The sequence below is a fragment of the Microcebus murinus genome, chromosome 15, assembly GCF_040939455.1.
Source record: "Microcebus murinus isolate Inina chromosome 15, M.murinus_Inina_mat1.0, whole genome shotgun sequence".
NCBI classification, from domain to species: domain Eukaryota; kingdom Metazoa; phylum Chordata; class Mammalia; order Primates; family Cheirogaleidae; genus Microcebus; species Microcebus murinus.
The window spans coordinates 46,211,520-46,234,548 of record NC_134118.1 but is presented as its reverse complement, the minus strand read 5'-3'; the positions used below and the strand labels follow the sequence as shown (position 1 = coordinate 46,234,548).

General features: G+C 36.8%; 1 long non-coding RNA gene across 1 annotated transcript; it reads right to left on the bottom strand.

The window, feature by feature from the left end:
* Positions 1–15,907, bottom strand: LOC142876359 (uncharacterized). Its single transcript, XR_012923247.1, has 3 exons — positions 15,329–15,907; positions 1,567–1,740; positions 1–703 (listed from the first exon to the last, which is right to left on the bottom strand). It is a non-coding gene; the product is annotated as an uncharacterized LOC142876359 (long non-coding RNA).
* Positions 15,908–23,029: the final 7,122 nt, after the last annotated feature.

Genomic DNA, 23,029 nt, shown 5'->3' with positions numbered 1-23,029 from the left:
GATAACAATAGTTTAATAACACAAAGCATCACTCTCATTGTCTGATGAAAAATCGCCCAGAGGTATCCGTTTAATGGTTTGATAGTGTCTGTTCCTTAGCTGTGCTCTCCCTTTTTAACATTGGAACAAAGCCTAGGCAACATCAGTTTGTCTCTGAACAAACTGCGTTTTTCCCTTGTGCTCTAGACAGCCTCCGTCAGCGGTTTTTAAGCCACGTTGAGTCCTAAGAATTCCCTCAGAGGGGCCCAGGGGCTGCTATATGGGCGAGAGGGGAACGGGCTGTGTCTTGGCCCCTCTTCAACTCGACGGCCTTCTTTTTCCAACAGAGTAAGATGTCCTTTGAGTAAAGGGTTCCACAGCTAAAAAGAGTTTGGAAATGGTTCTGTGCTGCATCTTTTTGCTCCCTCCTCGGCTCAACCCCCACCCTCCACCACACACGGAGGACCACGCCATTCTTCTCTTCTTGCTGTCACCAAACCCTGGTTCACGTTGGCTCCAGATTGGTTAACGTTGGCTCTAACGCTTAATTATCCACTTGTTTAATGTCAGGTCCTCAAATGTCTCTTCATTCATCTGAGCTGCACGGGTTTAAGGATGACCCAGTGAAGTGCGTGGTAAGATGGAGAGAACGGTTCACTACAGCTGCACGGGGTGGGCCCAGGGGCCGGACATGCTCAGAAGAAACACCAGGATGATCTGTCCTCTAGAGCCAAGCAGAGTAGGAGGTTAATAAACTGCCTACTAGAAAGAATGTGTCCTGATATCACAGGCTTTCTGCCTTACTGGCTGGGATGTGCAAGTTTGAGAATGTGGAGGAGAGAGAGCTACGGGTGACCTAATGACCTTTGCTTTCTCCACTGAGCAGATGCCAAACAAAGTGATGTCAAGGGCCACCAAATAAATGGTTAACCTATCTGGGACATACACATGCTTTAGTCCAGTCATGCCTGTGGTTACTTGTTGGCTTTCGGTGAGGCCAGAAAATAATCTAGTGTGAGATATGATAAGTTTAGGAGTAGGACATTATTAGCTCCTATGAAATTCAAAGCAAAGGTCTCAGCTTTGGGCTCAAGTTGTTTATTTCTTCTGCCTCCCCTGCTGCAATTGTCTGCTAAAGAAAATCTTCAGCATGGAAAAAGTAAAAAGTCTGTTAATGCCCCAACTACCATGAGAAACAGACCTGGGACAAGGATGAAGTCATGGCTGCCCAGGAAGGTGGAGTTTCATTGAGCCAACTCTGCTTACTGTCTGTGGATGAGTAACTGACAGATGCTGCAAAAAGGCAAAGTCCTATTGGCAAGGGGTGGGGGTCTTCCCCACCTTAGTGTAGAAACAGTGTGACATATGTTGGTTAAAATGAGGCTCCAAAACCATGGGCATCTTCTTACAGGTAGACGTTATACAGATTTGTAGTCATTAAAAACTTTCTTCCCTCACAAAAGCATTAATGTTTTTCTAAAAGAAAAAAACTATGTTAATCTGCTCTAAGTTATTGTTGTTTCTCAATAACCCTGCCCATGTCTCCTGGTAACAGAATAGCTTTATACCTTTTTAAAACTATCTTACCTGCATTCTCAGCCCATAAGGATTTCAGAGGGCCAGGGAGGTTGGGCATCCCGTGGCCCCAGAGGTGTGCTGGTCACCTAGGCCATGTTTGACTTGCCCATAGCGATTGATCCAGAGATGAACATGTGACTCGGGCTGGTCCAGTTAAAGCTCTCTCTGGGAATTTCGCTGGAACTACCAGAAAAGAGACATTACTGAAAACAATGTACAGGTTGCTCAAAAATGTAAAGATAGAACTACCATATATGTACCAGCAATCCCACTAGTAAGTACATATTCAGAGGAAATGAAATCGGTTTGTCAAAGACATGTTTGCACTCCCGGGTTCACCGCAGCATTATTCACAATAGACAAGACATGGGATCAACTTAAGTGTCCATCAATGGGTGAATAAATAAAATGTAGTATACAGTATATACACAGCCAAATACTATTCAGCCTTAAAAACTAAGGAAATCCTGTCATTTGCGACAACATGGATGAAACTGGAAGCTATTACATTAATCGAAATAAGCCAGGTACAGAAAGACAAATACCACATGATCTTCTTTGTGCATGGAACCTGAAACAATCAAACTAATAGAAACAGAGAGCAAAATGGTAATTGCCAGTGGCTAGAGTATGAGGGGAGATGTTAGTCAAAGGATACAAAATTTCAGTTAACAGGAGAGGGAATAATTTCAATAATTCTATTGTCTAACAGGGTGACTATAGGTAACAACAATGTATTATATATTTGCAAATTGCTATGAGAGTAGTTTTTGTTTGTTTTTAGAGACAGGCTTTCACTATGTTGCCCAGGCTAGATTTGAACTCCTGGACTCAAGGGATCTTCCCTCAGCCTCCTGAGTAGCTAGGACTAACCATGTGAGCCATGGTGCCTAGCTCTTGTGAGAATAGATTTTAAGTGTTCTTATCACAAAAAAATAATAAGCATGTGAGGTAATGCATATGTTAATTAGCTTGATTTAGCCATTCCATAATGTATACATATATTTAAACATCAGGTTGAACTCCCTAAATATATTCAATTTTCATTTGTCAATTAAATATTTTTTAAATAATTTTTTAAATAAATTTAAAACTAGTGTTTAAAATTTAAATTTATTAAAATTAAGTTTAAAATTTGTGTATGTGGATTTAGCAAACTCTAGAAATCTAGTTAAACATCATTACTCTGGGATTTTTATCACCTTATTCTTTTCTGAATTGCTTTAATTCTATATGTATATATGAGATCTGTCTGGAAAGTATCCAGCCATTTGTTAATAGAATGAGAATGGTTACATGGTTGGATACTTTCTGGACATACCTCATATAATAAAGAGAGAAAATGAAAACTTTCTATTTTCTAGAAAGAGAAAGAGAGAGAGAGAAGAAAGATAAGGAGGGAGACTCTGCAGAAAGAGAAGAATGGAAATGTCTGTAGTCTGAAGTTTGCCTAAATGATTTAGGAAAAGATTCAAGGAGGAGGCGATGCCATCTGAACCTGAAAAGGTATTTTCCAGTGGGGACAGATGAGGAGAGGGCATCTAGAACAATGGAACAACACAGGTGAAAGTTCAGAAAAGTGAGAAGCCATAATGTCTTAAGGACTAAGTTGTGTGATATAGCTAACTAAGCGTCAGTAAATTTGCAATTTACCCTTAATAACTAAGGCAGCGTTGATTAAAGTCAATGTTAATAGAAGGAGTTCCAAATCAGTATTACCTATGGAAGGTACAAGGGAAAGAAAAATACTGTATCTTCAAGACACTGTTCTCTATACCCAATTGCTTAACCACATCTCTCCTGTGAGGTCTAATGAACAGAACCAACTTAACATGTCCAGAGCAAAACTCTGAATAGCCTCTCCAAATCCACTCCTCCTCTATGATGGTTAATTGCATGTGTCAATGTGACTGGGCCATGGGCTGCCCAGCTATTTGGTCAAACACTGTTCCAGGTGTTTCTGTGAGGGTGTTTTTGGATGAGATCAATATTTAAATTGATAATAATAGAGTACATAAATCAAGTTGCCCTCTCTAATATAAGTGGGCACCACCCAATCAGTTGAAGGCTTGCAAAGAACAAAAGGCTGACCCTCCCCGAGTACAAGGGAATTTGTCCTGCCTGACTGCCTTTGAACTGGGACCATTTTTTTTCCTGCCTCTGGGCTTGAACTGAAATAGGCTCTTCCTGGGTCATAAGCCTGCCAGCCTTAGGACTGAAACTATGCCATTGGCTCTCCTGGGTCTCCAGCTTGCCAACTCATCTTGAAGATCTTGGGAATTACAGCCTCCCTGATCACTTGGCCAATCTCTCTCTCTCTCTCTCTCTCTCTCTCTCTCTCTCTCTCTCTCTCTCTCTCTCTCTCTCTCTCTTTCCCCTCCCCTATACCCTCCCCCCCGTCCTCCCTCCCTCCTCTCCTTCTCTCTCCATAAATATTTATCCTGTTTGTTCTGTTTCTCTGGAGAACCCTGACGAATACATCCTCTTTTTCCAGTGACAACAGTCTACCAGTGCCTTGGTATAAAAACCTTGGGATCATCTTTGACTCTTCTCTGTCTCTCACTCACACGTAAGATCCAACCCAAAGCAAATTACATCAGCCCTACCTTTAAAATCTATCCAGACTCTGACTACTACTTATCTTGTCTCCAGCTACTGTCATGGCCTAAACCTGCATCATCTCCCACTTGGACCAAAGCAATGTGTGCTAATTTGTCTCCCTACTACCACCTGGCCCCTTCACAGCCAATGTTTCAGCACAGCAGCCTCAGAGATCCTTCTCAAACATCTCAGATCATGTCCGTCCTCTGCTCAAAATCTGCTAGTAGTTTCCATCTCATCTGGGGTAAAAATCCAAAGTCCTCACCTACAGGCCCTGCAGGATCTGGCTGTCTCCTGCACCCTCCTGGCTCCATCTCATACAATTCCTCCTTCACTCTGCTTCCTAGTCCTCTTGCCTATTTTTTTTAAATATTCCAAGACCTCCTTCTGTTGAAGTACTCCATTCCTGCATGTCTGCAGGATCTATGCCTCATTCCCTTCAGAGATGTCCCTCAGAGACCATCCCTGCCACCATCTCCCTACATCCTTTTACCCTTCCTTTTTTAGGTCACTTTTCACCACCAGGCATAAGTCCATCTTATTTTATTTATCTTTTGAGTCCCCTTGGAGAATATAAGCCGATGAAAGCAGGCAATTGCCTTGTTTCTCTATTTCCTGCACATGAAGCAGAGGCTGATATACAGAAGACACTCAATAACTATTTGCTAAAAAAATAAAAACAAAAACTATTTGCTCACAAATGAATTAAGTTTCTTTCCATACATTGAAGAAAACAAGATACTTTTGATGTGGTAATACTTAATATCTATTATTGGTCATATACTATTTATTGGGCATTATACCAATCATTTTACATAAATTAACTCATTTGGTTCTCACAACCACCTCAGGGGCACACAGCATTTTCTGAATGAGGAAACTGAGGCAGAGATAACTTTACTGATGTCTTGCAGCTGACTAGGGTTGGAACCTAGCTTCCAGCTCAGGCTGACTCCAGAGATCACGCATAGGTCTAGGTCTCCCAATTAGAATCGACTTTCTTGCAAATTCATTAAGAGATGAAGAACAGCAAGAATTGAAAAGACTTATGCCCTAAATTTATGTGTCAGGGTTAAAAATATTTCCCACTATAGAGGATCTCTACCGGTTTACAACCCAAGAGCACAGCAGAGAGTAAACATACAGCAGAAAAGCTCAGCGGACTCCTGTGTCGTGCACATTGTGACCTTTGAAGCAATTTAGTTGAGACTAACAAGGTAACAGCAAAGACTTGTCTGGAAAGCTTTCCTGGGTCTTGCATACCTTATAAATGTGGTAGGAGCTTTACAAGTTCATTCGAAGATGCAGGCCTATTTGCCCTGTGGATTTATTCATTTGTGTACCCAACAAATATTTATTAAGCACCCTCAGGTGTCAGGCACAGTTCTAGGCACCAGGGGTATAGATATTTCCTCTCTCATGAATGCCCATCCTCACCTGTAATGAAATGGAGCTTATGTATGGTAGTGACTTGGATCTAAGTTCCACAATCAAAGCGACTTGGGCTCAGATCACAGCCCTGCTGTTACAGGCTGCATGACGTCAGGCAAGTTACATAACTTCTCCAAATCTGTTTCTTTGTTTATAAAATGGAGGCAATATTGATTATAAGATCTACCACACCAGTCTATTTGGAGGGTTAAATGAGCTTGCCTAATGCACAGGAAAGGTAGTAAGGATTCGTAAGTCAACTATCTATGATGATGAGGTTGAGCTTATCAAATCTTTGTGATATTGACTATGATTTTGTACATAATGTCAAATTTAGAATTTTGTTAAGTTTCTCTTCCGTTCAGTGTCAAGAGCTTGCTCAAATGTTAGTGTCTTGAAAGAATGCAAGTTTAGTCAACATTTTCAACTGGAGTGCCAAACCTTGCGATGAAGTCATAGGGTCTTATACTCACAATTAGACATCATAATAGAACTATTAAAAGAACTCTGATTCATTAATTTGTTTATTCCTCCTTCTGGGGCTATCTGGGAAAGCTGCCCATGTGTAGACAGCTCTTTTGGCTATCTTCCTCTGCCTTTCAAACCCTCCAAACAAAGTTCTTAAGTACCTCATAATGGGTCCATGAGAATGTTGATTTTGTTTATAACATGTCAGAAACAACGATTTTTATACTACTAATAGACTCATTACAAAGTATAGGGATATCTCAGGTGGGTTCTGAATGGAGCAAATATTCATGTTTATTCAGAGGCCCTTTCTGCTTTAATGAACATTAGACCAGGAGTTAGAAGACATAAGTTCGAATCCTAGGTCTAATACTAATCAACTGTTTGATTTTGACTTTATTGGTGTTTTGTTATCTTAACTGTCTACAGCAGAAGGTTAATGTCTATAATCATCTTCTTGCTCCTAACTCTTTTATTTCTCCTGAATAAAGCTAATCAGCAAGAAATTTATCCCGTTTGCTATGTGGAAGTGAATTTGAGGAAGCAGGGACCCATCCAGGAAGAGGGAAGCACAGGGGCGCTCACATTTTAAGTTGGAAACACTGTTACAGACCCCTACAACAAGATAGCAACAAGCGTTGAAGTAGTAACATAAATATATACTTCAAAAGAAAAATCAAAAGCATAAAGATATATAATAGCCAATTCATCTCCTTGAAAAGTATTTGAACAATATTGCATATTAAAGACCTATTAAAATGCAAATGCTAATATATCCAGTACCATTTACAAAAAGTTGAAACCTGAGATCTTCCTTGCTGGTTGTTGAGTGACTCTAACCAACCTCATGGCAGTTAGAATCAATGTCAGATTTGAGATTCAGTCCAGACCAACGCTTCAGAGAAGGCTGGTCTTCAGATGAGGAGTTATCATAACTTTTTGAGGACTTAGGGATCCTTTGAGATTAAAGGGACACTTTGAGCCTGAGCTCCCAGTGACACAGAATTAATAAAATGTTCTAGTTTAAAGGATTTCACCCTTGGGAAACAAAGGAGCTAATCCAGGACAAAGAGTTGTATTTTCCAGATTGAAGGGGTCTACAAGTATGTGCTTTGGTGCCAAAGTTTTCTTGGTGAGGAAAATGTTTCCTAACATTCTTTCTGACCCTGCAAATTGGGATCCTTTGCATTGAAGAATGAGTCTGAGGTGCCCTCTGAAGGGAAGATGGAGACAGGATTGCCAGAATTGTGGCTAAACCAGTTGTAGTCTGAATCCACGAAGCTCCTAATGACTGTCCTCTATGAGCCATGCAAATTAACCTGGGCCCATAGCCCTGCCCAGGAAGAAATAAGGAATAAGTAAAATAAGTTACTGTTCTTTTTGGTGTGTGTGTGCACACGTGTGCATGGGGGTGGGGGGAGACAGAGTCTCACCCTGCCACCCAGGCTAGAGTGCAGTGGTGTCATCATAGCTCACAGCAACCTCAAACTCCTGGGCTTAAGCAATCCTCCTGCCTCAGCCTCCGGAGTAGCTGAGACCACAGGCATGCACCACCATGCCTGGCTGGTTTTTATATTTTTCGTAGAGATGAGGTCATGCTCTTGCTCAGACTGGTCATCTCAAATTCCTGACCTCAAACAATCTTCTCTTCCTGCGTTGGCCTCCCAGAGTGCTAGGATTACAGGCGTGAGCCACCGCACCCAGCCTAAGCTACTGTTTTTTCCATGCCTGTTACCTTTCATCTTGGATGGGAGTGCAGTGTGAGTATGTCTGATGTAGATAGTTGATTCTCTGAGTGTGATAAAATAGGAAGCTACACAGAAGATAAGACATTTTAAGAATCCGTATCACAGCAGTGATTTTTATATAAAACAGGTACTCAGTATATGAATACTATAAATAAAATAGGATGAATTTAAAGCATTACTCTCTTGAAAATTTAGTCAAAGTCCTGAATTTTCCTTACCTCAAAGCATGAATATGGATGTTTACGCAATTGAGTAATTATTTATAGAAACCAACTAAACATGAACATTCTTGAGAACAAGAAGTTATGAAAAAGAAATGATCAGAAACTTTGGAAATTAAAAAAATGTCTTGTTTGAAATAAAAAAAATCTCAATAGATGGGTTAAAGTCTAGACTAGAGTCAGTCAAAGAAAGAATTGGAAAATAGTAATGAGTAATTAACATAGAATGCCGTTCAAGGACACAAAAATTATGAAAGAGAAGTTAAGAGTCATGAATAATAGACTGAGAGGCTCTGAAGTAAATCTATAGGAGTTTCAGGGGAAAAACAGATGAAGGTAAAAGGTAGAAGAAAAACATTTAAAAGATAATGGCTGAGAGTTTTTGAGAATTAAAAAAATATATCCTCAGACTAAAAGTCCACAACAAATTCCAAGCAAAAAATAACAATAATGAATCCATATTGCAGGAAAGCTATAAAACATCAAGGGCAAATAGAATCCTAAAAGTTACTAGAGAGAAACGACAGGTTACCTTCAAAAGAATGACAACTGGGCTGGCAGCAGACTTCTCATTAGCATTGATGGAATAATTATTCAAACAGCCAAAAGAAAATATTTTTCAAGCTAGCTATATTATCATAGAAATTAACGCATCACTGATGAGAGAGGCAAATTAAAGACATTTCACCCTCACAAACTCAGTAAAGGATTAACCTGAGTGTAAAGGAAAGAGCCTAATGATAATAATAATAGTGAACACAACAACACTATGAGGCAGACACATCTCAACCCATTTTACACTAAAGAAACTGAGGTACAGAAAGATTAAGAGCTCACAGCTAATAAGAGCCAGGATTTCAACCAGGCAGGCTGGAAAGATATTGGATGAAAGAAACAATAGTCAGCAAAGAAGTTAATAAAATATGTGGATATATTTTAATTGGTCATTGACTATAATAATTAACTTTTCATACTAAAAAAGAGGAAAAGCTAAAACTCTATATTATAATGATAAGACCAGGAGTCGTTCTATAAATGACTCATGCTGAGATTCTCAGTGTGTTTAGGAGAATATGGCAATAAAGGATAACATTTAACTTTTTATAAAAATTTACAGTTACATAGGTTTAAAATTTAAGAGTTAAACATTTACGAATTCAGCAGAAAGCTAGAAAATGAAAAAAAAATTACAAAAAGGAAAAAGGTGGGAAAAAGAAAAAATAGACAGTAGAAATATATTTAAATATACCACTAATCATAATAAATAATTGTGAAATAAAATTTACTTATTAAAGGAACTTACTAATCTACTATATTTTTTAAAGTAACCAAGAAATTTTATTACCCAATTTTTATATCTGCCTCCTGCATGTTAGTATCATGTTAACCAATAATATGCAGAGAACATTCAAGAGTTGTATCTTACACTTCTGATTTTAAAAGTTATATTTAAAAATTAAGACTTGTGTCTGTATAACTATAATGATAAGGGACATTAAAACCCAAACAAAAGGATATTTATCAAACTGATATTCCAGAAAGAACTTAAGAAGTAAGAACCCTTTTGAAACTCCTTCTTTAATTAGAGAACAGTTCTTTCAGAACTATGTTTTTTCCTAATTGTATTCCAGAGTATGTCAAAAGGAAAACAGTTAGCAATCTTAACATTTTTTTAGATGGATTGCTTTTCAGAATCATTTTCTAATCACCATTATAGGAAATGTAGCTAATTAAAAGCCAAATGTTTACATACTTTTTAAGAGTGGTATGATTTTTTTTTAATGTATTACACAGATGGTATCCAGTATTTAACATACCAAGCCAGAGGAATGATTTTTATTGTCTTTGTACTTAATATGGAGTTAACATGTAATTCTCTATGATAATCAATATTGTAGATTTCACGTCACGATGAATTCCAAGAACACAAGTTTCTGCATCTTTTGTGGAAACTGTGGTTTTCAGTTGTAACAACATTCTCGAAGAGTTTTCAGGTTGTTGATATCTTGCTCTTTTTGGTCGCACAGTGCAAAAGATTCCTGAACAAATTGCCTGCACATTGAGAACTTCATGTATCTACCACTACAGTCACGACAGGGAATGGAACTGATACTTGATACCTTACATAAGGCCTCTCCTGCTCCTACTTTAAAGCCATGCCCAACCCCTCTCCCACCCATCCCTAAACCCTGGCAAATACTAATTTTTCTCTCTCTGTCTCACTTTCCCCCTCTCTCTCTCATAATTTTACTATTAAAAGAGTGCTATATAAATAGAATCATACAGTATGTAACTTTTTTTTCCTACTCAGCATTATTCTCTTGAGTTTCATCCAAGTTGCATTTATTAAAGTTTCATTCCTTTTTATTGCTGAGTGCTCCTCCTTGGTGTGGATGTACCACAGTTTTTTTATCCATTCAGCCACTGAAGGACAACTGGATAGTTTCCAGTTTGGAGCTATTACGACTAAAGCGGCTATGAACATTCACATACAAGTTTCTGCTTGAACATAAGTTTTCATTTCTCTGCGATAAATGCCTAGTAGTGCAATTGCTGGATCGTATGGTAAGTACATGTTTCGTTCTACAATAAACTGACAAACTATTTTCCACGGTGGCTGTATCATTAACATTCCTACCAGTGATGCATGAGGGATTCAGTTTCTCTGCATTTGGGCCACCATTTGGTGTAGTCAATAATTTCTATTTTAGCCATTCTGATAAATGTGTAGTGGTATCTCATTGTGGTTTTAATTTGCATTTCCCTGGTGGCTGATGATGTTGAACATCTTTTTATGTGCTTATTTTCCAAATGTATGTCCTCTTTGGCGAAGTGTCTGTTCGTGACTTTTGCACACCTTCTAATTTGATTGTTCATTTATTTACTGTTGTGCTTTGAGAATTCTTTGTATGTTCTAGATACAAGTTATTTGTCAGATATGTGCTTTGCAAATATTTTCTTCCAATTTGTAATTTGTCTTTTCATCCTGTTAAGAGAGTCATTCCTAGAACAAAGGTTTTTAATATTGATGAAGTCCAGTTTATTGGCATTTCTTTGTATGGATCACACTTTTGGTGTCAAGTTTAAGAACTCTGTCTAGCTCTAGGTCCCCCAAATTTTCTTTTATGTTTTTTCTAAAAGTTTTATAGTTTTACATTTTACATTTAAGCCTGTGATACATTTTGAGTTAATCTTTTATAAGGTGTGAGATTTAGGTAGAGGCTTTTTTTTTAACCTATGGATGTCCAATTGGTTCAGCCCATTTGTTGGAAAAGTTGTCTTTCCTTCACTGAATTGCTTTTGCACCCTTGTCAAAAATCAGTTGAGCATATTCATGTGGGCCCATTTCTGCGTTCTTTATTCTGTTCCATTGATCTATATGTCTGTCCCTCCACTGATACCCACAGTCTTGATTGCTGTAGCTATATAAATCTTGAAATCAAGTAGACTGTTTCCTCCCACTTTATTCCTCTTTTTCAAAATTGTTAGCTGTTCAAGTTTCTTTTCCTTTTCATATAAATTTTAGAAAAATCTTAACTATGGCTACAAAAAAATCTCACCTATATTTTCATAGGAATTGCATTAAGCTTGTATATCAATTTGGAAGAATTGATGTCTTTATTATCCATAAATACAGTGTGTCTCTCTATTTATTCAGGTCATCTTTGATTTCTTTCACTAGCATCTCATAATTTTCAGTATACAGATTCTGTACATATTTTGTTAGATTTATACTTGAATATTTAATTTTCTTTGGTACAATTATAAATCATATTACATTTTAAATTTCAGTTTTCACTTGTTAGTGTATACAAATGTAATTGATTTTTGCATGCTGATCTTATGTCCTACCACCTTACTGAACTCACTTATGAGTTCTAGAATATTTGTAGATTCCTTGAGATTTTCTAAGTATATAATCACCTCGCTTGAAAATAGAGACAATTTTATTTTTTCCATTCATTATATTGTATTTTTAAAAGTCAAATTCTGTGCTTCTTTCAAGATATATAGCTATAACAGATTCTAAAAATTTGAAAATAAAGAATGGAACAAAATTAAGCAGGCAAATGAAAACATGTGCACACACAAAGATGGTAGAGACTTATTAATATCAGAAAAATAAAATATAAGCTCTAATAAAGATAAAAACGGGACACTAAATAGTATCAATCCACCAATAATATGTAATAATCATGAATTGCTATGCAACCAACAATATTGGATGTCAGTAAAGAAAAGACTGACAATTATAAAGGTAATTTGGCAAAACACAGTGGGCTATTTTAATACACGTGTATTAAAAACTAATAACTTAATCAGAAATATATGAAAATAGAAGTATTGAGAAATAAAATTGTCAAGTTTGAGTTAATGTGTGTGCATACACACATACATCCCATATGCAACCAACAGAAAATATACTTTTATTTTAAGCACTAATGGAACTTGTATAAAATGAACCATCCAAACTACATTATGCATTTCAAAGTAAGGTTGCCTCATAGACCACAATTTCTTGTCATGGTAAATTTAAATTTGAAATCAACAGTAAAAAGAATGTTAAAAAGCACATATGTTTGGAAAACTAAAGATACATTTAAATAATTTAATGATTAAATAGGAAATCACAGTGGAAATAATAAAAAATTAAGAAATAAACACTATGAAATTACTACCTGTCAAAAATTAAGATATGGCTAAAGTAGTATTTAAAGATAAATTATAGCCTTAAATTAATTTTTTTTAAAGTAAGAAAACTGAAATAAATGAGCTAGAAGAATAGAGTAAATATAGATAGAGTGAAAGGTAGGAAATAAGTAAAAGCAGAAATTACTACAATAGAAAACTAAGAAATAAGAGAAAGGCAAGCAAAAGCAAAATCTGGGTTTTAAATGTTTTTTATTTTAAATAAATTTTTTTGGAGACAGGGTCTCTGTTGCCAAGTCTAGAGTGCAGTGGCATGATCATAGTTCACTATAACCTCCAACTGAGGAGCTCAAGAGATCTGTTCTTTTAAGCTACTTTAAATTTAATTCTTTAAATAGGCAAATCATTCACATGGTTCAAAATTCAAAATATATGAACTGGCATGTGATTTAAAGTTTTGTTTCCACTTCTTTTTCTTGGCCACCCAATTCCTTCTCGGAAGCTGCAAATATTATTATTTTTTTCATCCTTCCAGTGATAACTATTTTATATTAAGGCAGTATACATAGTATGGTGTTTCCCCACACATACACACACACCATTTTTTAGCTCAAATTTTAAAGCAGGATATATTTTTCAGATTTTTAGCAAGACTGAGGAGGAGGAGAGAGAAGACACAAACAATACTGGGAATGAAAAAGAGGAAATAACTGTGGTTATGGTACAGATTCTAAAAGTTCTAATTGAATATTGCTAGTTTTCCTGTGTATGCCAATCAACCTGAAAACCCAAATGAAGTAGGTGATTTTTTTTTTAGAAAAATATAAACCATCTGGATGAGCTAGGGTCCAGTCAGGAAAACACAGCCTCTCCAGGTAGTCCAGTGAAAGGAATTCAATACAGGAGAGTCACTACAAAAGGAGAACCTCAAACTGAAACAGCTGGAGGGTGAGGAAACGCTGAGGTCAGTGACATCAGGAAGTTGTCACCACCCATACAGCTGAAGAGACCAAGGGTGGAGCTGGTATTACTGGAGTGTAGGAACCAGGGGAGCTGGGTTTATGACAGAGGCTTAGAGGGAGCTGGGACCATGGGGACCAAGCTGGGACCAAGTTGCCTAGTGGTAGCCTGAACCCCAGAAGAGACAGCCACTGCTGGGGACAGAGAGAAGACAGGGAAAACAAGCTTAGCTTCTCTCTTTCTCCCACCCATTAGTCTTCTAGTAGAGCCTACCATTGACCCAAATTAGCTGATTGGTTAGGGAATCTTGGAAATCTAGTTTGCATCAGGAAGACAGAGAAATGATCTGAGAGCAAATAGGAAAGAAATGACATCCTCAAAATTGTCTCAAGGAAAAAAAAAACACAAAAACAAACCAACAGCAATAAAACTGTGGCCATTCAAGCAAAGGAATGTATAGGTAAAATATCCTCTTTATCTTCTCTAAGCCCCTCCTCCAGAGACCCTGGGCTCAGATAGTTTTATAGGAATTAAACAGATAAATCTACTTTATGCAAATTATTCAAAATAACTTAAAAAGCAGAAAAGCTATCACATTCATTTTATGAAGCTAATATAACTTTGAAAGTAAAAGGAGAAAAGGATAGTACAAGAAAAGACAATCACAGAACAATCATATCTCATTTATAAACATAGATGGGAATAGCCTAAGTAAAATTAGAACAAATTGAATTCAACACACACATATATATGTATATATCTATATGATACATCATAATTAAATGGAGTTTTCCCATAATGCAAGAATGTTTCAACATCATAAAATATGTAAATGTAATCCAACATGATCAGAATGAAAGAGAAAAACCATTCTCAAAAGATGCACAAAAATATGTTGGAATAAAATTAAATATTTAAGATTTCTTAAAAAGTCTTAGTAAATTATAAATAGAAGGGAATTTCCTTAATCTTATTTCTAGACTCACTGCTTTCACTTCATCACCTAGTATTTTTTTCCTCAACCCAACTAAATCAGGCTATAATCTTCACCATTTTACTGCCAAATTTAATGGGCAATTCTTATTTTAGTCTCTCAGCAGGATTTGACACAGAAAATCTCTCCTTTCTCCTTGTAATACCTTCTTCCCTGGGATTCTGCGACTCTACACTCTCTGGGCTTTTCCTCCTAGATGAATGCATTCTCATTCTCATTCTCATTCTCATTCTCATTCTCATTCTCATTCTCATTCTCATTCTCTGGGGCCACAAAATCTTCCTGATATTTAAATATCCAAGTTCCCTAGAGTTCAGCTCTCCATTTGCTTTGTTTTATCTCCTCTCTTTCTATCCCATCCCGGTGATCTCATTCATTCTTGTGATTTCAAATTCCCCTACCAACACAAAAGGCTTTACTCCCCCAGGCTTGTCTTTTCTGTCTTGCTTTTTTTTTTTTTTTTTTTTTTTTTAACAGGGTCTACTCTGTTGTCCAGGCTGGAGTGCAGTGGTGTGATCATAGCTTACTGCAGCCTGGAATTTACTGGCCTCAAGTGACTGGGATTAGAGCCATGAGCCATCATGCCCAGGCCCCTCTCTCAGTCTTTTTCAAACTCTGTAAAGGTAACTCCATTTTACCAGTTGCTGTATCCAGAAATGTAGGGTCATCTTTGACTGTTCTCTTTTCCCTAAACTTACTTTCAGTCCATCATGAAATCCTCTTGGTTTTATCTTCAACAAATCCTTAATCAGACCAGTTCTTACTACCTTCACAGCTACCAGTGTGGCCCAAGCCAGCATAATCTCTTACACAATTGACTGCCATTGCTTCCCAATTGGTCTGCCAGCTTCCACTCTTGTTCCACTGCAGTCAATTCTACTAATAGCAGCCAGAAAGAACTTCTTAAAAACCCACGATTCAGTTTTACAGTTTTCCTTCTTATAATTCCCCAAAGTTTTCCCTTCAGAGTAAATTCCAAAATTCTTGCCACCCCCTGTACAGCCTGACCCTGTCGTATCTTAGAGACTCATCTGCTGTTCTCCCTGCTTGCTCACTTCCGGTCATACTTCCCTTCATTCAGCTTCTTGAACATACCAGGCTCTTGCCTAACTCAGGCATTTCTTTCATTGCCCCCTGCAGGACCAACTCGCTTCTGGATCTTCACGTGGCCTGTGATTCACCAGCCAGATCCCTTTCAAAAGGTCTGTTACTGCACCTGCTAGAATCTCAGTGGTGGCCTCTTTTAAAGGACTGCCTTAGTTGACGAAAGCAACCTTGCCTGTGGTCATACTACTTCCTGGATGACCCACATCCAAGTCTGATCATTGCAAGGATAAAAGGACCAAGTTCCCCTGCCCTTACTTATTCTAACTCCTGAATGGGGTCACCGTAGCTCCAGGGCTCCCTATCAGACTGGACAAGGCTGTTGTTGAACCTGTATGATAGTTAAATTTCTCCTTCCACTCATTCCTCTTCCCCTCCCTTTGCTTCCATAGGTGTTGGGTCCAAGGGCACCTTCTGCATGACCTGCCTGCATGCTGAATTCCATCTCAGAGCCTGCAACATACAACCCATGTGCCACTTGTTTAGCTCTCTCTGCTCACATGTTAATTTCTCAGAGAGACCTTCTCTGAACACCCTATCTAAAACAATCATTCTCTGTCATATCGTGTATTCATACCTGAAAGACCATCATTTTGAAAAGTGCCTGGCACAGCGTAAACTCTGAATAACAATGTGTTGAATGAAAGGCAGAATAAATCTGATAATGAGTATCAACTGTAAAAAACAATAGAAGCCCTTTTCTTAATAGTATAATTTTAGAACTTTAAAGTAAGGAAGGAAGAGTATAAGGATATTTGATATTAACTCACTGTTCAACAATGGAATAAGATGAAGATAATGATTTGATGAAGAATTGGAAAGGAAAAGACAAAATTATCTTTATATGTAGACTATATGATTATCTATGAAAGGAGTGCAATGTTTGGACAATCTATTAGAACTAATAAAAAAATTTGGCCTATTCCAAATATATTCAATATAAAGTGACAATACAAATCTATATCATTCCTATACATAAGCAATAATCAATTTGAAAATATAATAAAAGGACAATTTATAAGAATAATAAAATCTATACATAGGAATAAGTCTAAAAATGTTATGTAAAAAGTTTTTGAAAAAAATTACAAAAAATTTGTTGAAGAACATCAGAGAAAACTGAAAAAATGGAGTAAAAAACTAAGTTCATGAGTAAAAACACATAATACATAAAGAAATCAATTTCTCCAAATTATTGTAGAAAGTAAATACAACTCCAATCAAAATTACATAAGAGTTTTTCAAAGAACTTGACAAGCTAATCCTAAAATTCATTTGGAACTCTAAAGGACAAAAATTAGCCAAGAAAATTTTGAAGCAGAACAAAATGCAACAATCCCAACCCAATATTAGCTGAGAATATTTAAGATAGTACAATTTTAGGGCAAGAAGAGACACATCGATGAAACAAAATATGAAAATCCAGAAATTGGCCAATGGAAAACTTGGTATAGGACAGAGGTTGCATCATACGTTGTTATCAATATTTGATGAATGGTGCTTAAACAATTCATATGGAAAAGAAGTGAAAGTCTTACTTCACACTGATAATTTTTAAGAAAAATTCCAGATGGATTACGAAATTAAACTTGAAAAGCAAAACTTGTAAAATAAAATTCGAGACTTTTATTATAATAAATTAGCATAGAGAAAAATGTGTTAGATAAGGCATAAGATCCCAAACCATAAAAAAATGATAAATGTGATAATATTATAATTTAAAAATTCAACCTCAAAACCAGAACAACTACATAACAAAAACCCAAATATATATAAAAAGACAAGCTATAGACTAAGAGAAATAATTTGGTATGTATTTAACTCGCAAATGGGCAAAAAATATAAACAAATAATTTACAGAAGAAAACTGAATGGTCAATAAGCCTAAGATGGCCAACCTTACTAATAATCAGGGAAATACAAATAAAAATGAGGTATCATTTTGTACCTATTGTATTGGAAGAATAAAAATTCTGACTTGAACAAGGACTCATGTGCTACCACTGCTGGGAGTACAAACTGGTAGAACAACTTTGGAGAGCAGTTTGAATAGAAAGTTAACATTCTTGTATTAATACTTTACCATCCAGTAATTTCAATTCTAGGCAATATTCTCTATTCAAGAGAGACTCTTATATAAGAGTAATGTACTGGAATATTCATTATTGCATTATTTGTAGTAGTAAAATATCAGAAAAATCTTCAATATATACATATACCTTGTTATATTGCGCTTTGCTTTATTGCTCTTTGCAGATATTGTGTTTTTTACAAATTGAAGGTTTGTCACAACTCTGCATCAAGCTAGTTTGTAGGGGCTGCTTTTCCAACAGCATGTGCTCACTTCGTGTCTCTGTGCCACATTTTGATAATTCTCGCAATATTTAAAACTTTTCCAGTATGATATCTGTTATGGTGATCTGTTTATTTTCATTTATTTATTTATTTGTTTTTGAGACAGAGTCTCACTCTGTTGCCCAGACTAGAGTGCCGTGGCATCAGCCTAGCTCACAGCAGCTTCAAACTCCTGGGCTCAAGTGATCCTCCTGCCTCAGCCTCCCAACTAGCTGGGATTATAGGCATGCACCACCATGCCTGGCTGTTTTTATATATACATACATATATATATATATATTTTTTTTTTTTTTTTAGTTGTCCAGCTAATTTCTTTCTATTTTTTTTTTTAGTAGAGATGGGGTCTCACTCTTGCTCAGGCTGGTCTCAAACTCCTGAGCTCAAACGATCCTCCTGCCTCACCTCCCAGAGTGCTAGGATTACAGGTGTGAGCCACCATGCCTGGCCTGTTTATTTTTTAATTTGTATTTATTTATTTTTTTGAGACAGAGTCTCTCTGTGTTGCCCAGGCTAGAGTGCCAAGACGTCAGCCCAGCTCGCAGCAACCTCAAACTCCTGGGCCCCTGCTATTCTCTTGCCTTAGCCTCCCAAGTAGCTGGGAACCACAACGCCTGGCTAATTTTTTCTATTTTTGGGGAAAGACAGGGTCTTGCTCTTGCTCAGGCTGGTCTTGAACTGCTGAACTCAAGCAACCCTCCTGCCTCACCCTCCCAGAGTGCTAGGAACATAGGAGTCAGCTGCTGTGCCCGGCCATATTATGGAGATCTGTTATCAATGATCTTTGATGTTACTATTTTAATTGCAGATGTAGTGGGAATAGCAAGATAACTAGAATCAGAATTGAAGCCTGAAGATCTCGCTGAATTGCTGCAATCTCGTGGTAAAACTGAACAAACAAGGAGTTTCTTCTTATGGATGAGCAAAGAAAGTGGTTTCTTGAGATGGAATCTACTTCTGATAAAGATGCTGTGAACATTGTTGAAATGACAACAAAGGATTTAAAATATTATATTATATAAACTTAGTTGATGAAGCAGTGGCAGGATTTGAGAGGATTGACTGTAATTTTGAAAGAAGTTAAAATGCTGAAGTTCGAATGGTAAAGTGCTATCAAAACAGCATCATATGCTATAGAGAAATCTTTCATGAAAGGAGGAGTTAATTGATGTGGCAAACTTCACTGTTGTCTTATTTTAAGAAATTGCCAAGAACCTTTACCAGCAAAATGATTATGACCCACTATGACCCACTAAAATTTAAGTATTTTTAAAATTGAAGTTATGTACATTGGTTTCTGGACATAATGCTATTAGTATTTCACACTTAATGGACTACAGTGTAGTGTAAACATAACTTTTATATGCACTGGGAAACCAAAAAAATAAAAAGCGTGGCTCATTTTATTGTGATATTCACTTTATTGTGGAGGTCTGAAACAAAACCTGTGATATCTAGGAGGCATGCCTGCAGAAGAATGACTATATAGATTGTGTAATAAAATACAGTCATGTACTGAAATACTGTCAGCGATGAAAATGAAGGACCTAAAGCTACACTATGGATGAAGCTTACAAACAATATAATGCTGAGTGAAAAAAAGTAAGTTGGAGACTCAATGGGATATAAGAATCTGTTTTTTGTTTGTTTGTTTGTTTGTTTGAGACAGAGTCTCAGTTGGTTGCCCAGGCTAGAGTGAGTGCCGTGGAGTCAGCCTAGCTCACAGCAACCTCAAACTCCTGGGCTCAAGCAATCCTTCTGCCTCAGCCTCCCGAGTAGCTGGGACTACAGGCATGCGCCACATGCCCGGCTAATTTTTTCCTATATATATTAGTTGGCCAATTAATTTCTTTCTATCTATAGTAGAGACAGGGTCTCGCTCTTGCTCAGACTCATTTCGAACTCCTGACCTTGGGCAACCCACTCGCCTCAGCCTCCCAGAGTGCTAGGATTATAGGCATGAGCCACTGTGCCCGGCCAAGAATCTTTATTAAAAGTTTAAGAACAAAGATACATCATTATATTTTGTTTGTGGATATACTATGTAATTAAAGATATAATCTATTATAAAACCATTCATGGGAATGCTATATAGCCATTGCCCGTAAGGGGTAGAATAAAGGGAATGTGATTGGAAAGGGGTATACAGGAGGCTTTTACTGTATTTATATTATTTCTTTAAAAAAAGATTTTATCTATGGCAAAATGTTGAGATTTGTTAAAAGAGTGCTAGGCATAGAGATCTTCATTATATTATTGTAAATTTTGTGTAGGTTTGAAATATTTTATCTAAAAAGTTTAAATTTTAAGATATTTTCTTTAAAAATCAAGAAAGAAATCATCAAAATGTTTGATTTCCTCAAAATCATCTAAATGCCAATTAATAGGGAACTGGTTAAGCAAATATTAGTATATATGCAAATATTAAAAAGGTGCTTCATATTTATATAATATGGAAAGATGTATAAATATTTTGTTAAACAGAAAAGTTATAAAATATTACATATAGTATAATTTCATATGTACATAATATACATAAGTGGCAGAGATGTTAAATAAAAAATTTTAATGATTGTTGTCTCTAGCTATATCTACATAATAGATGTTCTTTGCTATTTTTCTATATTTTTAATGATCATGTGTATTTATATAAAAATAATAAAACTATTGAAGTAGACCTTAAGAATTGACCTATCTTGGAAATGTAAATTAAAAAGAAAAAGAAGGCTGACATGGTGGCTCACACCTGTAATTCTAGTACTTTGGGAGGCTGAGGCAGGAGGATTGCTTGAGGCCAGGAGTTGGAGGCCACAGTGAGCTAGGCCACCGTACTCTAACTGGGCAACAGAGAGAGGTCCAGTCTCAAGGAAAAAAAAAAAAAAAAAGAAATACCAATTTTCAGTTTTTTTCCAATTTACAGTTATGTAACACATAGGTTTCAATGATGGGTCACATATACAATGGTAGTCCCATCGATTATAGCGAGCTGAAAAATTCCAATTGCCCAGTGACATCGTAGCCAACATAATGTCATAGCATAATGCATTACTCACTTGTTTGTGGTGATGTTGCTGTACACAAAAGGTGTAAATGCTGCCAGTGACACAAAAGTGTGACATACACAATTATGTATAGTACATAGTACTTGATAATGATAATAAATCACTATGTTACTGGTTTATGTATTTACCGTGCTATACTTTTTATTGTAATTTTAGAGTGTACTCCTTCTACTTATTAAGAAAAGTTAAAGGCCGGGCGCGGTGGCTCACGCCTGTAATCCTAGCTCTCTGGGAGGCCGAGGCGGGCGGATTGCTCAAGGTCAGGAGTTCGAAACCAGCCTGAGCAAGAGCGAGACCCCGTCTCTACTATAAAATAGAAAGAAATTAATTGGCGAACTAATATATACAAAAAATTAGCCGGGCATGGTGGCGAATGCCTGTAGTCCCAGCTACATGGGAGGCTGAGGCAGGAGGATTGCTTGAGCCAGGAGTTTGAGGTTGCTGTGAGCTAGGCTGACGCCACGGCACTCACTCTAGCCTGGGCAACAAAGCGAGACTCTGTTTCAAAAAAAAAAAGAAAAGTTAAATATAAAACTCAGGCAGGCCCTTCAGGAGGTATCCAGAAGAAGGCATTGTTATCATAGGAGATGACAGCACCATGTGTGTTACTGCCCCCGAGCACCTTCCAGTGGGACAAGATGTGGAGGTGGAAGACAGTGATATTGATGATCCTGACCCTGTGTAGGCCTAGCCTAATGTGTGTGTTAGGGTCTTAGTTTTTCACAAAAAAAGTTTAAAAAATAAAAAAAAGAAAAAAATTAATAGAAAAAAAGCTTATAGAATAAGGATATAAAGAAAGAAAATATTTTTATACAGGTACACAATGTGTTTGTGTTTTAAGCGAAGTGTTACTATAAATAGTTTAAAAAATTTAAAAGCTTATAAAGTGAAAAGTTATAGTAAGCTAAGCTTAAATTATTGAAGAAAGAAATCTTTACAAATAAATTTAATGTAGCCTAAGTATACAGTGTCTATAAAGTCGACACCAGTGCACAGTGAAGCCCTCGGCCTTCACACTCACTCACCACTCTCTCACTGATTCACCCAGAGCGGCTTCCAGTCCTGCAACCTCCGTTCACGGTAAGAACTCATACAAGTGTACTACGTTTTATCTTTCATAATGTATTTTTACTGTACCTTTTCTATGTTTAGATACACAAATACTTTCCATTGTTACAATTGCCTACAGGATTCAGCACAGTAACATGCTGTACAGGTTTGTAGCCTAGGTGTGTAGTGGGCCACCTGGGTTTGTGCAAGCGCACTCCATGAAGTTTGCACAATGACAAAAGCACCTAATGACACATTTCTCAGAACATATCCCATCATTCAGCCACATATGGCTGTATAATCTTGAGTGCTGGTAAGGCTGTGGTTAAGTTTTATCCTCAATCACTGATGTCAGTCATGTGAATCAGCATGATATTTTCTGAAAAGTTATTTGGGAATATGTAACAAGAGCACATTTACCATAATAGTAAATTCATCCCAAGGAAATAATCAAAGATGCACACAGAAATGTACGTGCAAGGATGCTTTTATTAGAGCATTACCCAGAGCCCTAAGGAATAGGAAACAACCTAGATGTCCAGCAGCAGGGGATGGCTCAATAAATGACAGTACGTGCAATAAAATACTATGCAGCCGAAAAAAGCATATATTTAAGAAACTCCTAGTAAGTTGGAAACATGCTCACAAATGAAAGCAGAATATAAGATATACTTCAAATTTTGTCTTTAATATATATTTTAAAATACTTCAAAGAAACACAGCAAAGTTTACCAGGGATTATCTTTGAGAGATTAGAGGTCCATGATTTTTACTTTTTAATCTATTTGTATATTTTCTAAATAGCACAAAAAACAAAAATTTTATGATCTA